The following is a 15780-nucleotide window of genomic DNA, read 5'->3' as shown; positions in this document are numbered from 1 at the left end:
TTCATCTAATTAGTCAGCAGCTTTTATTCTCCATGTGTGTCAGGGTCTCAACTTTTACAGATTCGACTGTTTTGCAATGTTGGTTTTATTTGTCCTCTTCATCAATATGATCAATATTCTCTCATTAAATCCGTCTAGGACTAGAGATCTTGGGTTTCTGAAGTGCTAATGACCTCTATTCCAGACCTCGGGTACTGAGCAAGGTGTGACTTCTGTCGTCTGTTCCTGGCGCCGCTTCACGCTCCTCGTCTCTGAAGGTCAAACAGGATGAGGAGCACCTCGAAAAACCATCACAGTGATGGGGTGCGAATTCCACTGTGCACTGGCCGATAATACGGGACCAGTCTGTCCCGCTCCAGTCCTGATAGGCTACTTTGCTGGTGTGAACGCTAAACACCGCTAAGCGTTTACTAATCCCTGGTCGCTCCTTAATCTCCCGCAGACGCGCTACTCGCTGCGGACTGTAGCGCGTCCGAGCCGCGTGGAAATCGTTCTTTCCTCCGTCCACACGACGCGTACACGGACACGGAGATCGCACCTGAGATGTCCGCCCCTGCCTGCCTCCCTTCCTTCCCCCCGGTGGGCGCCGCGATGGCTCCTTTTTTTGTGCCACTCGGCTTTATCCGCCGCGGCGTTGCGGTCTTTCCTGCGTAGAGACTTGGCACCGATGCTCGCACCTCTCCATCTTCCTGGCTCACTGACAAAGAACAAACTCACAAATCAATTAGGTGGGGAGGGGGGATATTTTAGGGCTTGTTTTGTTCCCCTTTTTAAACTTTTGCCTTGGATCCGGAGCCCGGTCTTCTCGGATGGGGATATTTTTAGTTATTGATAAAACTCTGCAGCGCTGCGGGTCCGAATTAGTGTGTGTTACAACACTCTGCAAAACACCCCCGAATCCACACACGCCAGTGAGAGGCTGCTTTTTCTTTGAGGGGGGAAACTACAAATATGCTGTGAAGTGATAGTCGCGACTTCGCTCTGGGCGTAAAGCGCAGGTTTCCGGAGCATCTGCTGCTGCTGGGAGAGGGGGAAAATAGTCCAGGCGAGAGGAGGAAGCGGTATGTGGTTCGGTGGATGCTGCTGGTGCAGTTCGTCTCCTGGAATTAGTGGATGAATGAGAAGGGAGCGGCTGGAGCGTCGAAAGCACAGAATAACCCACACAGAGCTCGCGGTGCTGCACAATGGATACGTGTCCCTTGTAGAAGGTAAGGAATAAACATAATCTAAAATAATCTTTTAGTTCTGATTCTTTTCCCGCTCACACTTAATACATTGGCAGCTTGAATTGCGTTTGGTGTGTGCGTTTGTGTGTGTGTTTTATCTTTAACTCAGCAAGGTCGCCTGAAATACCACTGCTTTAAGGGAAATATGGTGTCTGTGGGGTTACCACCTGGCGTGGTGGGATTCTACAGCCCATAATGTCACAGAGTTGAGGTGACTCATGTTGGACAGTCGCTGAATGCCTGAAAAAGTCTCTCGTTTTGGGGAAATTCTCCTTTTTAGTGGCGTTTTTGCCTCCTCTGTGAAGAAAGAGTGCGCAGAGAGAAGAGGGGGCAGTTTGACAGCGCAGGACGCATAATAATATTCTCTCCATTGCTGTGTGTATGTGTGTGCGCGCGCGCGCGTGTGAGAGGGAGCGAATGTCGGACTTTCCAAAATGTTCCCCAGTGATTAAAGCGGACAAACTCCGTTGGAGTGCCAATCGCGTGTGTGCCCGCGCGCACGCACGCACGCACGGCGGAGAATCTGCTGTTTGCCTCAATCCGCGCTGAATCAAAGTAACAATCACTCCCTGGCCGCCGGCTCGATCGCCGTCATGGGGCAGCAGCCGCTGGCTGTAATCACCCCCCTCTTGTGGATTACAAGTGGTGCGGCGGCTCCCGCGGGATGTGCTGGAGAGGGGGGGGAGTATTGGGGTGGGGTGGGGGTCAGTGATGAGTGGAAGTGGTCAGCGGAGGCTCTTCAGCACCGCAGACAGGAGGCGCTTCCTCCGCCGCACCAGCGCGTCCGCGCACATGCGAGCGCTGCTGCAAGTTTCCTCTCAGCAGAGTTGACTTAACAGTGTTTTATCCATGAGACACGAAGCTGTCCTGACGCAAGTGTGTGTCAGCAAGTGCCCACATGTGTCGCCCGGCGTCATATTATCTCACAATCGTGCATTAAAAAAAAAAAAAAAATCAGTTATTTGAATAGATTGGCATCCCTGAATATTGCGAATTACCTAAATGCATCATTTACAAAAGCTTTGCAAACTGACTTTAATATGCATCTTGACAGGACTGTGAGAGGGTGCAGTAGACTTCAGGCCAAATTTCGTTGTCATCATCTTCATCATTGTCATCATCATCCTACTCATCTCCACATCTTTATTACAACAAAGTGAATCTGTCTGCTCACTAAAGAGCAGCTTGTAGATGAAACTAAAGGTGAACTTCAGAGTCTGTATAAGTAATCACAGACGGTTCTATAGGTATTAAACTTTATTGGAGGGTTCCACTAAAACAATAACAACTCATGAATAATAATGATATGCACAATGTTGCTCAGACAGGACTTGCTGGGGTGTTTTGTGTAGCATAAATCCAGCCAATAAGATGAAGCGTTGTACCTCAGATGTCCGCCTCCCTCAGATGACTCTATGCTATTGGCCGAGACGATTCACGATGGCAGGAGAAGAGACAGGTTATTCGTTTCGACAATCCTTGCACTTGTGGATGTTTGGTTTAAAATATATGTTTTCTGTGAATTTGAAAAAGGAATGAAGAATATTGTTGTTGGAGGGAAATGATTCATTTAATGTGCACAGGCTCCTCAGGTACCAGAGACAATCATTTACTCTCCTCCGACTGTGTGTGGCCTCTGCCTGCTCCTCGGGGACACATTTTGGCACCTTAGCTGTTAAATGTTCTCAAGCCAGCGATTTTATAACCGCAAATGCTGCCAAGCAGGTAGTTTACAGATGGTTTATAAAAGCTTTTATCAGCTTTGAGTGTGTGGCACAAGAGTAAATCTGAAGTCAGGGAGCTAAATAATGAGCTCAAAAATCAGCATCCAAGCATTTAAATAAAAAGCTCCTGCATTTGTGATCTGAAAATGGCTGCTACAAAGATGGACGAGTTACTTGATTGGACTTGGTTCCCATCGGCTTTAAGAGAGTGACCATTCTGAAATCGCTCTGGACAAGTCTGATAATCTTTTAACTGGACTGGCTGGACTTGCCGGGTTTGGTGTGGGGACATAGATTACTCATGTTGCACCTAGTTTGATCCACGTCTCCAGTCAGAGTGACACTGTCAACAGTATCCATGTGATATGTTGATGATATCAGGAGCGGTTATTGTCTGTCAATGCTTGATGCCAGAATGACGCTGAAGTGCTAATGCCTTCTGTGGAGACGGCGCCCTGAAATTGATAGGCCTGCTCTGGCAGATGAGATAAGCTGCATCGCAGTAAAATGCAATTTGCTGGGACGCCAGATGGATGCTAAGGATACAATCAGAAATAGGATGGTTGTACCTTGGGGAGAAGTCCGGCATGCTTGGAGGCTAACCGGAGAAGGCCAGACAGTTGTTGTTTTGTAAGTAAATTGTGAGTGAATGGAGAGGAGTGATTTAACAGTTCTGCTTTGCATGGTATGGAAAACACTTGAAGCTCAGAAAGGCAGAAGGGGGAAAAACGAAACACGGGATTTAGCCTTCAACCCCCCTGTGGCATCTCCGCTCAACTCTCTTCCATGTGAGGAACGCTCCAGCTCAGTTCTCTTCCCAGAGAAAAATCTCCCCGATGCAAAAAAAAAAAAAACACATCCGGATGCACAGAAAACACGATGATAAAATCAAGGCCGGAAACTGCTTAATCTGGATGAGAAGGCTGAATTCCTCCCAAGCAGCTGGGGGGCACTTCAGAACTTTCCATACGCAGGCTCTCTAGGATCTATTTGTGACGCTAACGCTGCAATGGTGACTATGCCAGAGCGTTTCTAAAACAAAGCCATCTTTTCTATTGTGGAGGCTGAAGAAACCAGATGGTTAACTGCGGTTTTTTTTTTTTAATGCAATTAATCTGGATTGACAAACATTTGTAGTGCAGCATTAACATGGAACGCAACAGCACGTTAGCCAGCCGCACTCATGAAACCAGTGTTGGATGTTTTTATGGAGTTTTTGTCTCGTAGAGGGCGAAACCGGATCTCCTGATTTGAGATAAAAGACCCTTTTGATTGTTCTTGACTGGTGTGTGTTTAACAGTTGACCACTGTCAAACTATAAACAGGCAAAAGCAATTTTCCGAATTTCTCATGAGGACAAAGACAGCCCTCCAGGTCCTTTGTTTCCTCATCTAGTTGCTAATTTCACTCCCGCTTCTTCTACTTGAACCTGTATTGGGGACTTCTGCAAAAGATCCGCTAACAACCCCCGTCCAGAACCGCAGCGCTGCACACACAATGCTTATTTCAGCTATTTTTATTCCTTCCTTTAATGGATGGGGGGGTGGCACCTGACATTTAGGAGGCAATTAGTGCCACCTGCTCAAGGAAGCAGAAACATGGACAAATGAGCCAAGTATTGATGTGTATATTACATGGAGGAAAATTATGTCTCAAATGTCTTTGCCCAGCCAAAAAAACATTTCTTTTAAACAATCCCCTCCAAATCAACCCTACAAGCTTTTAAAGCTTATTTTTTTAGCGAGAAACCTGCAGCTGCAAAGCAGCAAACTCGGGATTCAGCAGGTTCCTGGCAAGACTCGCCCGTTTTAATCATCATTCCTATTGCCGCTGAGTTGACCTTTGGCTCGCTGACAGGAGGCCACCTGGTGTTGTTGAGCATATGGGAAGGATGAATCTGTTTGTGTGCAGAAGCAGATGCTCTGATATCATGGCTTTTAGTTCGATAGAGGCTTTCAGCAGCATTGGAGATTATTGCCCTGCACCCCTACCACAAATACCTTCATATTATAAAGTGCTTATTAGAAGAGACCTCCACATTTTGGACTGAAGACGCTGTCTCAGTTTCTGTTTTGATGACACGCTCGGGTCTCCACAATAGCAACTTTGAAAACACAGTTTAGAAGACACACTTTCCTTCATTCAGGCAGTTTCATCTGTCTGGGAACAGGCAGAGCTGATACGAGGACTTTAATGGCAGCTATATCTTCCATCTATCGGTTCATGACCGTTCGGGTGTTGGTGGAGACCTGATGTCATAATGTGCTCTGGCAACTCTTGTAATCATACAAATGAAAGCCGTCGAGAGCCGCTGGGAGAGTGCTAACAGGGGTTTTGCAATGTGTCTCCAACTGTCCAGCCTGAATCTTGGTGGTGTTTTCATCGGCTGTTGCGTGACAGCCGCGTGATTGGGCCTCCATGTGACAACATATTATAGACTCTGAGGTGGTGGGTCAGATGCACATCAAAGCAATGAATAACATATGAGGAAGACTGGGTAACCGAAATATTGAAAATTAGACCCAGCCATCAGCAGGAGGGTCTCCCTACATGAGCCTGGTCCTGCTCAAGGTTTCTTCCTGTTATAAGGGAGTTTTTCCTTGCCAATCAATCAATCTTTATTTATATAGCGTCTTTTATAATCAAAATTGTTTCAAGGCACTTTCCAGAATCCCAGGGCCTGACCCCAGACAAGCAACAGTGGTAAGGAAACACTCCCCTTTAACAGGAAGAAACCTTGAGCAGGACCAGGCTCATGTAGGGGGACCCTCCTGCTGATGGCCGGCTGTGGAGAGAGAGGAGAGGAGAGGAGAGGAGAGGAGAGGAGGAGAGGAGAGGAGAGGAGAGGAGAGGAGAGGAGAGAGGAGAGGAGAGGAGAGGAGAGGAGAGGAGGAGAGGAGAGGAGAGGAGAGGAGAGGAGAGGAGAGGAGAGGAGAGGAGAGGAGAGGAGAGGAGAGGAGAGGCACAGAGCACAGAAACACATACAAAAATACACTAAAAATGCCGCTGTTGCTTGTTAGGAGTGACGGCCAATTTTGACTGTAACAGATGCCATATAAAGATTGATTGATTCTGTATAAGCAGTTTAACTCAGACTGGTGATAACCAGAGACCCAGTGTTCAGTCTGTCCATCAGACACCAACCCTCCACCAGTATAAGAGCACACAGCCATGGTCTGGTCAGGGTGCTACCGTGTATTTCAAGGCTTGGAATTCACAGGTCTTGGCCTGATTTCTGACCGAAACCAGCACATCCTGTACTGTGATAGTTACGATCAGCTTCTGACAAAGTTACATTTGTGTGTACGTGCACAAAAATGTCCAGGTCCTCCATTCACCGTGGTTTCTAGTGCTGGAGTTAAAAATACCCCAGTTGAACTGTCACAGTTGCTTACTGGGAAGATAGAAGGATTTAACAGCACGGCCACTTAAACCACAGGCTTCAGCAGACTCGTGCTGGTGCAGAGGAGGACAGGACGCACAAAATAGCTGACAGTTAATGCTGAGACATGTGCGCTGCAAAACTCACTGGATGCAGTGTTGTTTTTATCTTCTTGACCGCTTTATCTCTTTCAGGGTCACCGGCAGGGTGCACATAAGGGTGAGACAGGGTCCCCTGGATGGGTTGCTAGTTCATCGCTAGTTCATCGCAGGTTCATCACAATATTGGTTTTAGTTCCGTGCTCAAAGGTGCCTTGGCAGTGCTCTGAAGGTATTCTGGTGCTTTCTGCTGCTCGAACCCTCCGCTTCTCAGCCCCCAGACTGAGCTAACACCAGTCTGATGTTGAAAATTATGTAATTGACTATTAGTGACGGTGACAGAACAGGTAAGCTAGCAGCATACAGAGCAGTGAGCAAAGAAAAAAAAAAGTACGTTAAGGACACATGTCAATCATTATTTTCTCCTTTATTCCAGTTTTTCTGAGAAGTTCCGAACCCAAAAAACGCTAATATTGTGAAGCATTTGCATTTGTTTCAGGGAGGGAGAAAAAAGAGGTGGTTTTACCTGGACAACTCAGCAGTAAACATGAGACTATTCTGCAACAGCCTTGGAGGGATCACGTAGGTTGACGTTGGCTCGCTTTCTACGAGGAACCGCAGTCTGAGTGACTAGCTCGCCCGTGGGGACACGGACACAGCGGCTCCGAGTATTTCAAGGCGAGACATGTTTCTACTGTAAGGATGGTGGAGCGAGGATGGGCGACAGCGTGTCTGAGGCGTGACAATAGCAGCGGTACATTAGGAAAAATGATCCAGTCTGTCAGATTATCAAGGCAGCGTGCTTTATTCCTTCCATTGTGCCGCTTGTTCGTCTTTGTTCAGAGCTTTACTCGACCTGTGAGCGTGCCGAACTGCCTCTCTCCTCTCCCACACAAATTTGGTCCCGCTGCCGTGGCTGTTGCACTTTTGAAGCTTACAGCGGCCCCATTATTTACCGGCGTGTTCATTCATCATAGTCAGCAATTCCAGCCCACTCGGGCTAATGTTTCTCAACAAACCTTTACATCTTCAAATCTTCTGAGTTGAGACTTTTGCTGTTTATAGTTTGTGCAGCTGAGAAAAATAGGGCAGTAACACGATGGTCATCAAATACGTCTCAACTTTGGGACGTGTTTGTGATGCGTCGCCTTGGTGACATATTGCAGGCACCAATTTATTCATAGATTGTTGGATTAAGCGGAAAATCCACCTAGTTACAGCCCACATGCTCTGTTATTCGCAGTATTTACTGTGCGATTACACCCCCCCAGCAAACAGCAGATTGGTGGCGAGAGATTTCCTCCATTTTCCTCTCACGAGCCTCAGTTTTTGAAACCGTGCAAATATCATTGTTGATGACATACGTACACTTTAATGTAATCAACAACTCATGCGCCTTACTTACTTTATAAAACAGTTTACCTTTTTTCCAATTACATATTATATTACATATATATTATGAAAAAATCATGTCAATCATTGAAAATATATTATATTTTACTTGATAAGGTACACAATTAGCTTTATAGTATGATTATAGTGGGAGGCGAATGGTAAATGGTTATAGCTGACTGATAAACATTTTCAGATAGGATGACTGATTTTTTTTTAACATAAACTATGCATTTAAAACTAGTATAAATGGTGGTTTCCAGACATTGAGTTTTATCTCAAATTATATAAGAGATGTTATAATTGCATCCTTTTTTGTACTGTTACTTGCATCCTGGGAGTCATACAGGTGTGTTTTTGCAAACCCTGCCCTCAATTTCTTGTGTCTTGTTGACGGTCTGAAACTGTTTCCATTCAACTTTTATCTCCAGCTTTCTCCAAACAGGATCTGCGGAGCTCAGTCTGAGTGGTCTTTGGGTTTTTAGTTACCTCCGACCAAGACTCAGTGCTCAGTTAGTTCAGACCTCCAGCGGTAGGAAGAGTCCTGGTCAACATGTCTCATATGATAATGATGGAGACCTCTTAGCTCCTCGTAACAATCAATGAAGCAGATTCATGTTCTTACCATGTCCAGATTTGAGTCTTGCTACAGCTCCATCTCTGAGCTCTTAAGGTGGTTCTTTTCACCCCATGGATCTCATCTTTGCTCTGATATGCTCTATATAGGCTCTTTATATCTATAAGGCCTTATTAAGACAGCTGAGTGGCTTAAAAATCAGCTCCAATCCATTAAATTCCACCCAGATGGACTCTGATGAAGATCTCAAACCTAAAGAAAGTAAATGGACGCCCCCTAAATAACCCACATGAGTGTGAATCCTGCATCCCTACCTTTATTGGTGTTAATATACTGTCTATGCATTATCTTTAAGTAAGGTTGACGTATGAGTGAAAGGTTCAGTTCACATTTGAATCAGGGCCCAAGATTTCAGTTTGACTCACATATTCCAGTTTAAATTGTAGTCATTAGGTAGAAAAAAGGAGTCCCAATTCTGCTTTAAAGCTGAAGCAGCCTCCCAGCAGCAGCTTTGATAAATTGATAGCGGGTCTTTAATCTCACTGTGCTCCTTTGGGGTCCTTCCTGATGATTGCTCAGCTGATGGGTTCTTTGCAAATCGCTGTCCTTGTCTCACAGTGGTGACTGTGCAGCGTCTAGCCGGTATAAACACGCGGGGTGAGCATAGTGATCCTCTGTGATGGCGCTGAACAGCAGCCTTTTCCTTTACTCTGCTAAAACAGTTGAAGGAAAATTCCACTGATTAGATGGTAAAATGTCTACAGCTGACTCTACAACTATGCAGTTGTTAACACACACACACACACAATTCACCGGTGCCGCTAAAAAAAACAACCTAAGAATATAACAAAGGCGGATACTTAAACCAAAGAAAGAGATACATTTTTGTGTAAAATTAAAATTGATTTAAGATTCAAATTTAATCTACAAGGCTGCACAGTAGGCTAGTGGTTGGTATCACCTCACCAGGCAAAGGGTCCCAATTCGAGGCCCTGGGAGGGCCACTTCCTTTATCTGTGTAATGCACATTTACTTTTACTTTAATTTACTCTTTCAATTATTGTTCATAGACTAAAAACAGATACGAATGGTTCTCCTCCTCCTTTTGCTAAACAGTAGAATGTCACATTTAAAATCATATAGCCACCCCTGCTAAGAATAATGTTCTGAAAAATGACTGAATATCCAAGAGACCTCTGTAAATCTGCTCTCGTTGAGTTGGTTTATACTCCACATTTGTATTTTCCAGAGCCGCCATTTGCCGAAACATCAAACCGAAGACTGCTTTGACGGGTTGAGTGATGGGTACTGCGTTTACAAAGCAAGGAGTTAGCCTTCAGTGGGAAAACATTCATCAAGTTGGCCTCATGGGCAACCCGATTAGAAGCTACGTGCTATGTGCTACGTGCTTTATATCGTCCCGTAATTAGTTTTAATGAGCTCCTGGGCAGCCAATCTTGAAATACAGGAAAAAATGCCAGAAATACAAGATAACAAAAACAAAAAAAAGGAATATATTTAACACAAGCTCAACCAAGGCTACACAGAAGCAAAAAAGTACCTGAATGGAATGAGTGGGGGTGAGCATGTCACTGCGTCCTCATTAGACCCCATTGACTGGCGTGATGTGTGTCAGCTGTCTGGCGGCCTTGAGCCAAATCAGCATTAGGATGTTGACTTTTGTTACCAACAGGCGAATGCGGGAGAAAAGCACAACCATCAAGATTTTGAATGATGGTTGCACTTTTCGAGAATGATGCACTTTTTTCCCCTGTTGTACTGCTGAGGTAAACACAAAGAAAAGCCAGATAGCCTGAAGCCTTTGGGCTCATATTTTCCCACAGCAGGCAGCACCTTTTAGATGTCAGCATTGGTAACAAAGCTTCACGTAAAGTGGTTACCAAGGCAATTGGTAATCAAAACAAACTGTTTTTACCAGCAAGCGGCTGATGAATATTTTAAAATGATGAATGCTTCCTTCAATGCAGCTGCTGAAGGGTTCCCAGCAGTATTTATGTCTGCAAATGTCTGCCGCTCCAGACATTTCAGGCAGTGTTCTTGTGGCATTTCTAGTGAAAGTGAGGCTGGGCTGTTCTTTTTTTTTATTATTGGAATTGACAGGTGAAAGTGGAAAAAGTAAAGCCAAGTTCTCACAGGATTCCAAGGAGAGCTAGCTGACATGAACAGATTTAGAATTGCAATTCTTTGCTTTTTATTTTGAACAGACAGATTGCATTGAGGATCATAACTGGTGCGCCAGAATACTCTCACTCTTGGGCTGCAATCCTGATGATGCAGCTTTTACTTCTTTGCCTCCAGTTGGTCAAAATTGTCTCTAGGCTTTCCAGAGAATAGGCAAAGATCAGGGAAATACATTAATAGTACAAGCTGCTGGTATAACTGGATGTGTAGTATGGTTGAGTGGATCAGTGGGGGTCGGAGGTCAGCAGGTCAGCGTACAGCTATCAGTTAACTCTACAATTCCTTTAGTCTCATCTCGTTTTGTTGGCATTATAACCTGCCACATATAGCCACCCCCATTCATCACAAACTTTGTATTTGTAACATAATCTGATTTTACATGTGTACAACACATGTAGCTTTAGCATAGCGTTTACTTTAAGTGTTATGGATTAGCTCGAACAGGACCCGGATGCAGACAGGAAACAGCCAATTCGGTCTGAAATGGGTTTATTTTAAATGAAAGAAGTCTTGAACGTTGCGGGAGGGGGGGGGGGGGGGGGGGGCTTGCTCAGCACGGGGAAAAGATCATGCACAATTCTTCACGAAAGGAGGGAGGCATGGGGACCTTAAGAGAGAAGTAAAGAACAAAGAAACAATTACAAAATCATGAAGCTCAAATGAATGGAATCTCAGAGTCCACATCTACCACAAAGCTGATGGAACAATCCAACAGTGGTGACCAGGATAGCCAGTTGATTAGCAATAGGCAGGTGTGACTGTCACCAACAACAGCTGTAGGAAAATGGCTCCACCACACCTCCTGGAGAACGAATGGAACAGGAACAAGGAAAACGCCACCAAAGAAACCCAAAACAAACACCCAGGACCCTAACAGTAGGTTCACAATGCTACGGTTAATGGTTTGACCTTCGACCCACATGTGCTCGCCATCACATGCACAGTATTTTCATGCACACCAACACTTGCCAGTATCTCAGAGCTGAGATTTACCTAAAGATTACATAAACAAGGATTGAGAAGCGGTTCTACAATAATGGCCCCAAAGACGTGAACCTATATCTGACCAAGATCACCTCTCCATCACATCAGCGTGTCACGTTTACTGGAAAAACTCTATTGTTTGCATCATTAGAGACTGTGGATTTAGCTTTCTAAACACATCACATGCAAGACTTATGCTGGGACGAATTAATTGTAAATTTTCAACCGCACCACCCACTCAAAGAGTGACTGAAAAGCACCAATTTGTTTTTACAGCACCAACAAAAAGTCTCACTTTTTTTTCCTGCCACAAAATCAGGCATCTTTGGCTGCAACAATCAAAAAAAGTGTGAAACCCTGGAGGGATTGATTAGAGAGCAGGTCGAAATGGTTCTGCAGTGCTAGGTTCTCGGGCCAGAAATTGTTGTATTATAGCAGGATGTTAAGGTCATCAGTAAAAAAAGTAAGAAAGAAAGAAAATGATGGTTATTCAGCTTGGAATCCATCATCATTCATGTCATGAAAAACCTTACATGGTTTTAAGCCTAAAACTCTTCGGTGTGAAATAAGCATTTGAACATGCCATAATCAAAGGCCCGGCGTGGAGATGAGAATGATTTTGTCTTGATGGAAGTCAAATCACCCCAGGAAAATGTTCATCTTTCCCTTTTCGGGAGTAAATCCCTTCCCAGCTCGCTTGCGACAGTATCTGCAGCGATAGATCAAAAATGCCACGAAAAAAAAAAAGCGTCTCATTCACAGGCAGCGATTTTTAAGCACATTCCACCAGCCTCTTGCAAGTACTAATATTGCTCGGTGGCATCAAATCTGACCTCTAAACAAAGCGCCTGTGAATGCAAAGTATTGTTAGCCATCAGGTCTTTATCCTCCCGTGGAGCCGAATGAGTCAGCAATCACACTAGAGACATGCAGACATCTGCAGGACTCAGAAGGGAGGATAAACGGGCCTCCATTTCTATTGTTTCAGCTTGTGCTAAGCGCTGCTGACTGCTTCTCCATGTTTGAGGGAAGATCCTGTCACTTCACGAGGTCACATTGGGGGAAGAAACGTCCTCTTTTGAATGCGAGCATCTGTCAGATGCGCATATGTTCATTGGCAGTCGTCATTCTCGGGTTCTCTGGGACCTGATTTGGACCTCAGTCGGTTTCCGCCAATGAGACACCGGGAGGCTGCTCGAAACACTCTTCACTTATTGGGAAACTGCTCCCCCGGTGACAGAAGACGGAGCAGACTCCGGCACTCACGCCCGCGCAATACAGGAAACTAGACATAAACATAAAGAAAGAGGAGAGAATAAAGCTAATGTGAACTATAAACTGGAGGCCGGAGCTTGCAGAAGGATGGCGCTCCTGACCGGCCTCACGCCGCCTCGCTCTGAGTCATAGTTTTGGCAGCAGTTTCCCTCCAGGAGAAAATTGCAGGCTGTATCATTTTTATGGCATTTCGCTGGAGTGATAAAGTCATTAGAAAGAGCCATTTTATGTGTTTATCTGAAGCCACAACAGAGCCATATGGACCAAATGTTGCCCAAACTGGTGAGGAGTCTCAGAATCACCGATGACAGCAAGGCTTTTGAAGATTACTTGCAATAATGTTCAAACGCGTCTGGCTGTTGATTGCAGGAAGGGCTGTCGCTGACCAATAAGGACCGCAGCGCGCCGGTTCTGTCCAGAGCAGGACACAAAAACACAGCGCCTTTTATGCCCACGCCTGAATTGATAGCTGTGGCGGACAGACAGGGGTGATGTTCAGCTGTCTGAATGGATCCTTTCTTTCACTGAATCTCCCCTAAAGACCAGTAGAACAAACACTAATGGCTCGATGCCCCCAGCATTCACGAGTGCTGAGAATGACCTTTTAGCTAGTGTTGTAATTGTGTCATTATGTGTATTCTGTAGCTCGGTGAGTTTATCGAGGGGACCAAAACAGCGGATTCTAAATTTAAAGGTTAAAGTCAGCAGTGGTCCACTTTCTGGTGGGGGAATTTGTGCTGGGTTAAGACGCCCGGTCTACGTCAGAACGTGGTAGAAAAGAAGCCTACCTCGTATTGACGTTCTGTGGTGACCCTTGAACCCAGAGGAACAGCCAATGGGACATCAAATTGGGTTGAAAATAACACCATAATTACCCATAAGAACCAATCAATTTTAATGATGCTGACCAGCAAATAGATCGTTACAATGAGGTGGGAACATCGTGTGAATGATAGTTTGTTGCTAAAAACAATCCAGGACAACTCAGGACAGAGCCAGCAACCTGAATCAACCCCACCATTCTACACATCCAGTCCAGTAACGGCTTAAAGGACATCACAATCCGGCCAACACTATGACCTGCTACTTTCACTCCTCAGCTCCCAATCCAATTAAGTGTTTGTGGAGAGCAACAGAACACCAGGCAGAACAGAAGTCCGCCACCACAAGACTCACAGCAACTCCTGCTCATGTGTCAAATGAGATTTCCCCGTCCATCCGTGTCTTTACGGCTGGAGGCTCCTCTGACGTCGGCGGATGCATTTAGATTTGAAGCCAAAGTTTCCTCTGGGCGTTTCACACGCGTGCCCAGTCATGTAAAACCCTATGGAATCCTGACGCAGTGAAACCACACTGCTGCAGGTCAGATTGCGGGTTTATTTATCTCCTGGGTGCTGCTACAGTTGAACTCAGTATTTAAACGCGGTAGTGTTCGCAACAAAGTTTCACCAGATGGTTGAAGGGCCTCTCTGTCGCCAACAATAGGAAGCAGCACCGAAAGGTCATGTGATCCTGTCACAACACAAAGACAAACTTCTGATACCCACACACGTGTGCCGATCATCTCATGACGCAAAAGAAAAGAACAGGATGACTGTATATAGACTCACATCATTCAGCCTGACCACTGCTGCTTGTGATAGGTGAGAGTGTGTGTGCTGTTGCCGAGCAGCAGGCCCACTCAGTAGGAGAATATTGATTTTTTTTTTCTTCCTTTCCTTTGGATAACAAGGCTTGACCGACTTGGGCGCTTGCCTTAGTTCGATCGCTTCCTTTCACTTCTGTTTGTCTCTGCACATCACTGGCACACACATCAAAATGCTAAATGTCTTCACACGGAAATAACAATAGACTTCTGCCGAGGAGGTTGGCAGATTCCATTCAGTCACGTCTGCACACTGGCTGATTAAGAATAATACGAACGAGACAATGGGGAAAGTTTGAACCCTGTCTGATGTCGAATCAGGGAGACAGAATATGAGCAATCAGCAGGAGCTTTAACTGAACAGAATATTCCAACCACACAGGCTTTGGGGAGTTTGTGGCCTTTCCACATTAACAACCAGAAATCCAGCAGCACTCGTTTACCACAACATTAAGAGAAATTGTGCAGTTTTAAATTAAAGGTATATTTTTTTAGGTTTAGTTCAGAGTTGTCGGGCATGAAACATAGTTCTGGTATTAGAGTACATGTGTGAAGGGTTCCTATCTTATTATTATCATTGTTATTATTGTTATTGTTATACAGCGTAGTTAGATGTAGTAATAATATTAATTGTAGTATCTTGTTAGTCTTTAATGAACTGGACTGGGATGCAGAGGGATGTCGGTTCAAGCCCCGTTGCGGACAAAATTTGAAAGGTGTGTTGGTAGCAGGGGGAGGTGCCTGGATACCTTAAGAGCACTGCCAGGGTTTCCTTGAGCAAGTACCCAACCCCCAAATGTTCCCATAGGGCGGTGGACTGTTGACTTGTCCATAGAGAGCTGGGATAGGCTCCAGCACCCTCCCCCTGACCCTGCAGTGCCGAGAAAGAAAGAAAGACAATAACAGCAACACCTTTAGTGTGTCTAGAAAAGGAAAGCCAATGCAAGACGGTTGCTTGGGCCCACCACTTTTACATTATATCACCTTTAGTCTAGTGGTGGTAAAAGAGGAAAAACCAATTAGCTGTGGAAATGATTGTCTAAACAATACTAATCACTTCACCTGAAGGCAAACTCTTTGCAATCATTACAGTGTTTGCGTTGTTGTGCGTTCCGAAGAACAAGGAGGGGCTAGATTACAAACAGCACATTTCATCCTGCACTGAGCCGAAGAGCAAACATTGATACGTCGATTTAGTAGATCAAATGAACGTGCTGTAGAAAACCCTTTCAAATTTTACCAGCGACTAAATTCAGCCACTGGGTACCGATGAGC

The 15780-nt window shown here is 45.1% G+C and overlaps 1 protein-coding gene across 4 annotated transcripts in view; it reads left to right on the top strand.

Moving 5' to 3' along the window:
• The first annotated feature begins 278 nt into the window (after nucleotides 1-278).
• LOC130540248 (leucine-rich repeat and fibronectin type-III domain-containing protein 2) overlaps nucleotides 279-15780 on the top strand; it is an 87730-nt gene continuing 72228 nt past the window's right edge. For 2 of the 4 annotated variants that reach the window (XM_057059261.1, XM_057059260.1), the window contains exon 1: nucleotides 279-1208. The gene's annotated coding sequence lies outside the window, so the exon portion shown is untranslated. The remainder of the gene's footprint in view (nucleotides 1209-15780) is intronic. The other 2 variants (XM_057059259.1, XM_057059257.1) reach the window with 1 other exon arrangement.

The sequence above is a fragment of the Takifugu flavidus genome, chromosome 16 (genome assembly GCF_003711565.1).
Source record: "Takifugu flavidus isolate HTHZ2018 chromosome 16, ASM371156v2, whole genome shotgun sequence".
Taxonomy (NCBI): domain Eukaryota; kingdom Metazoa; phylum Chordata; class Actinopteri; order Tetraodontiformes; family Tetraodontidae; genus Takifugu; species Takifugu flavidus.
Note: the sequence above shows the minus strand (reverse complement) of the source record. Positions and strands in the feature narration are given on the sequence as shown.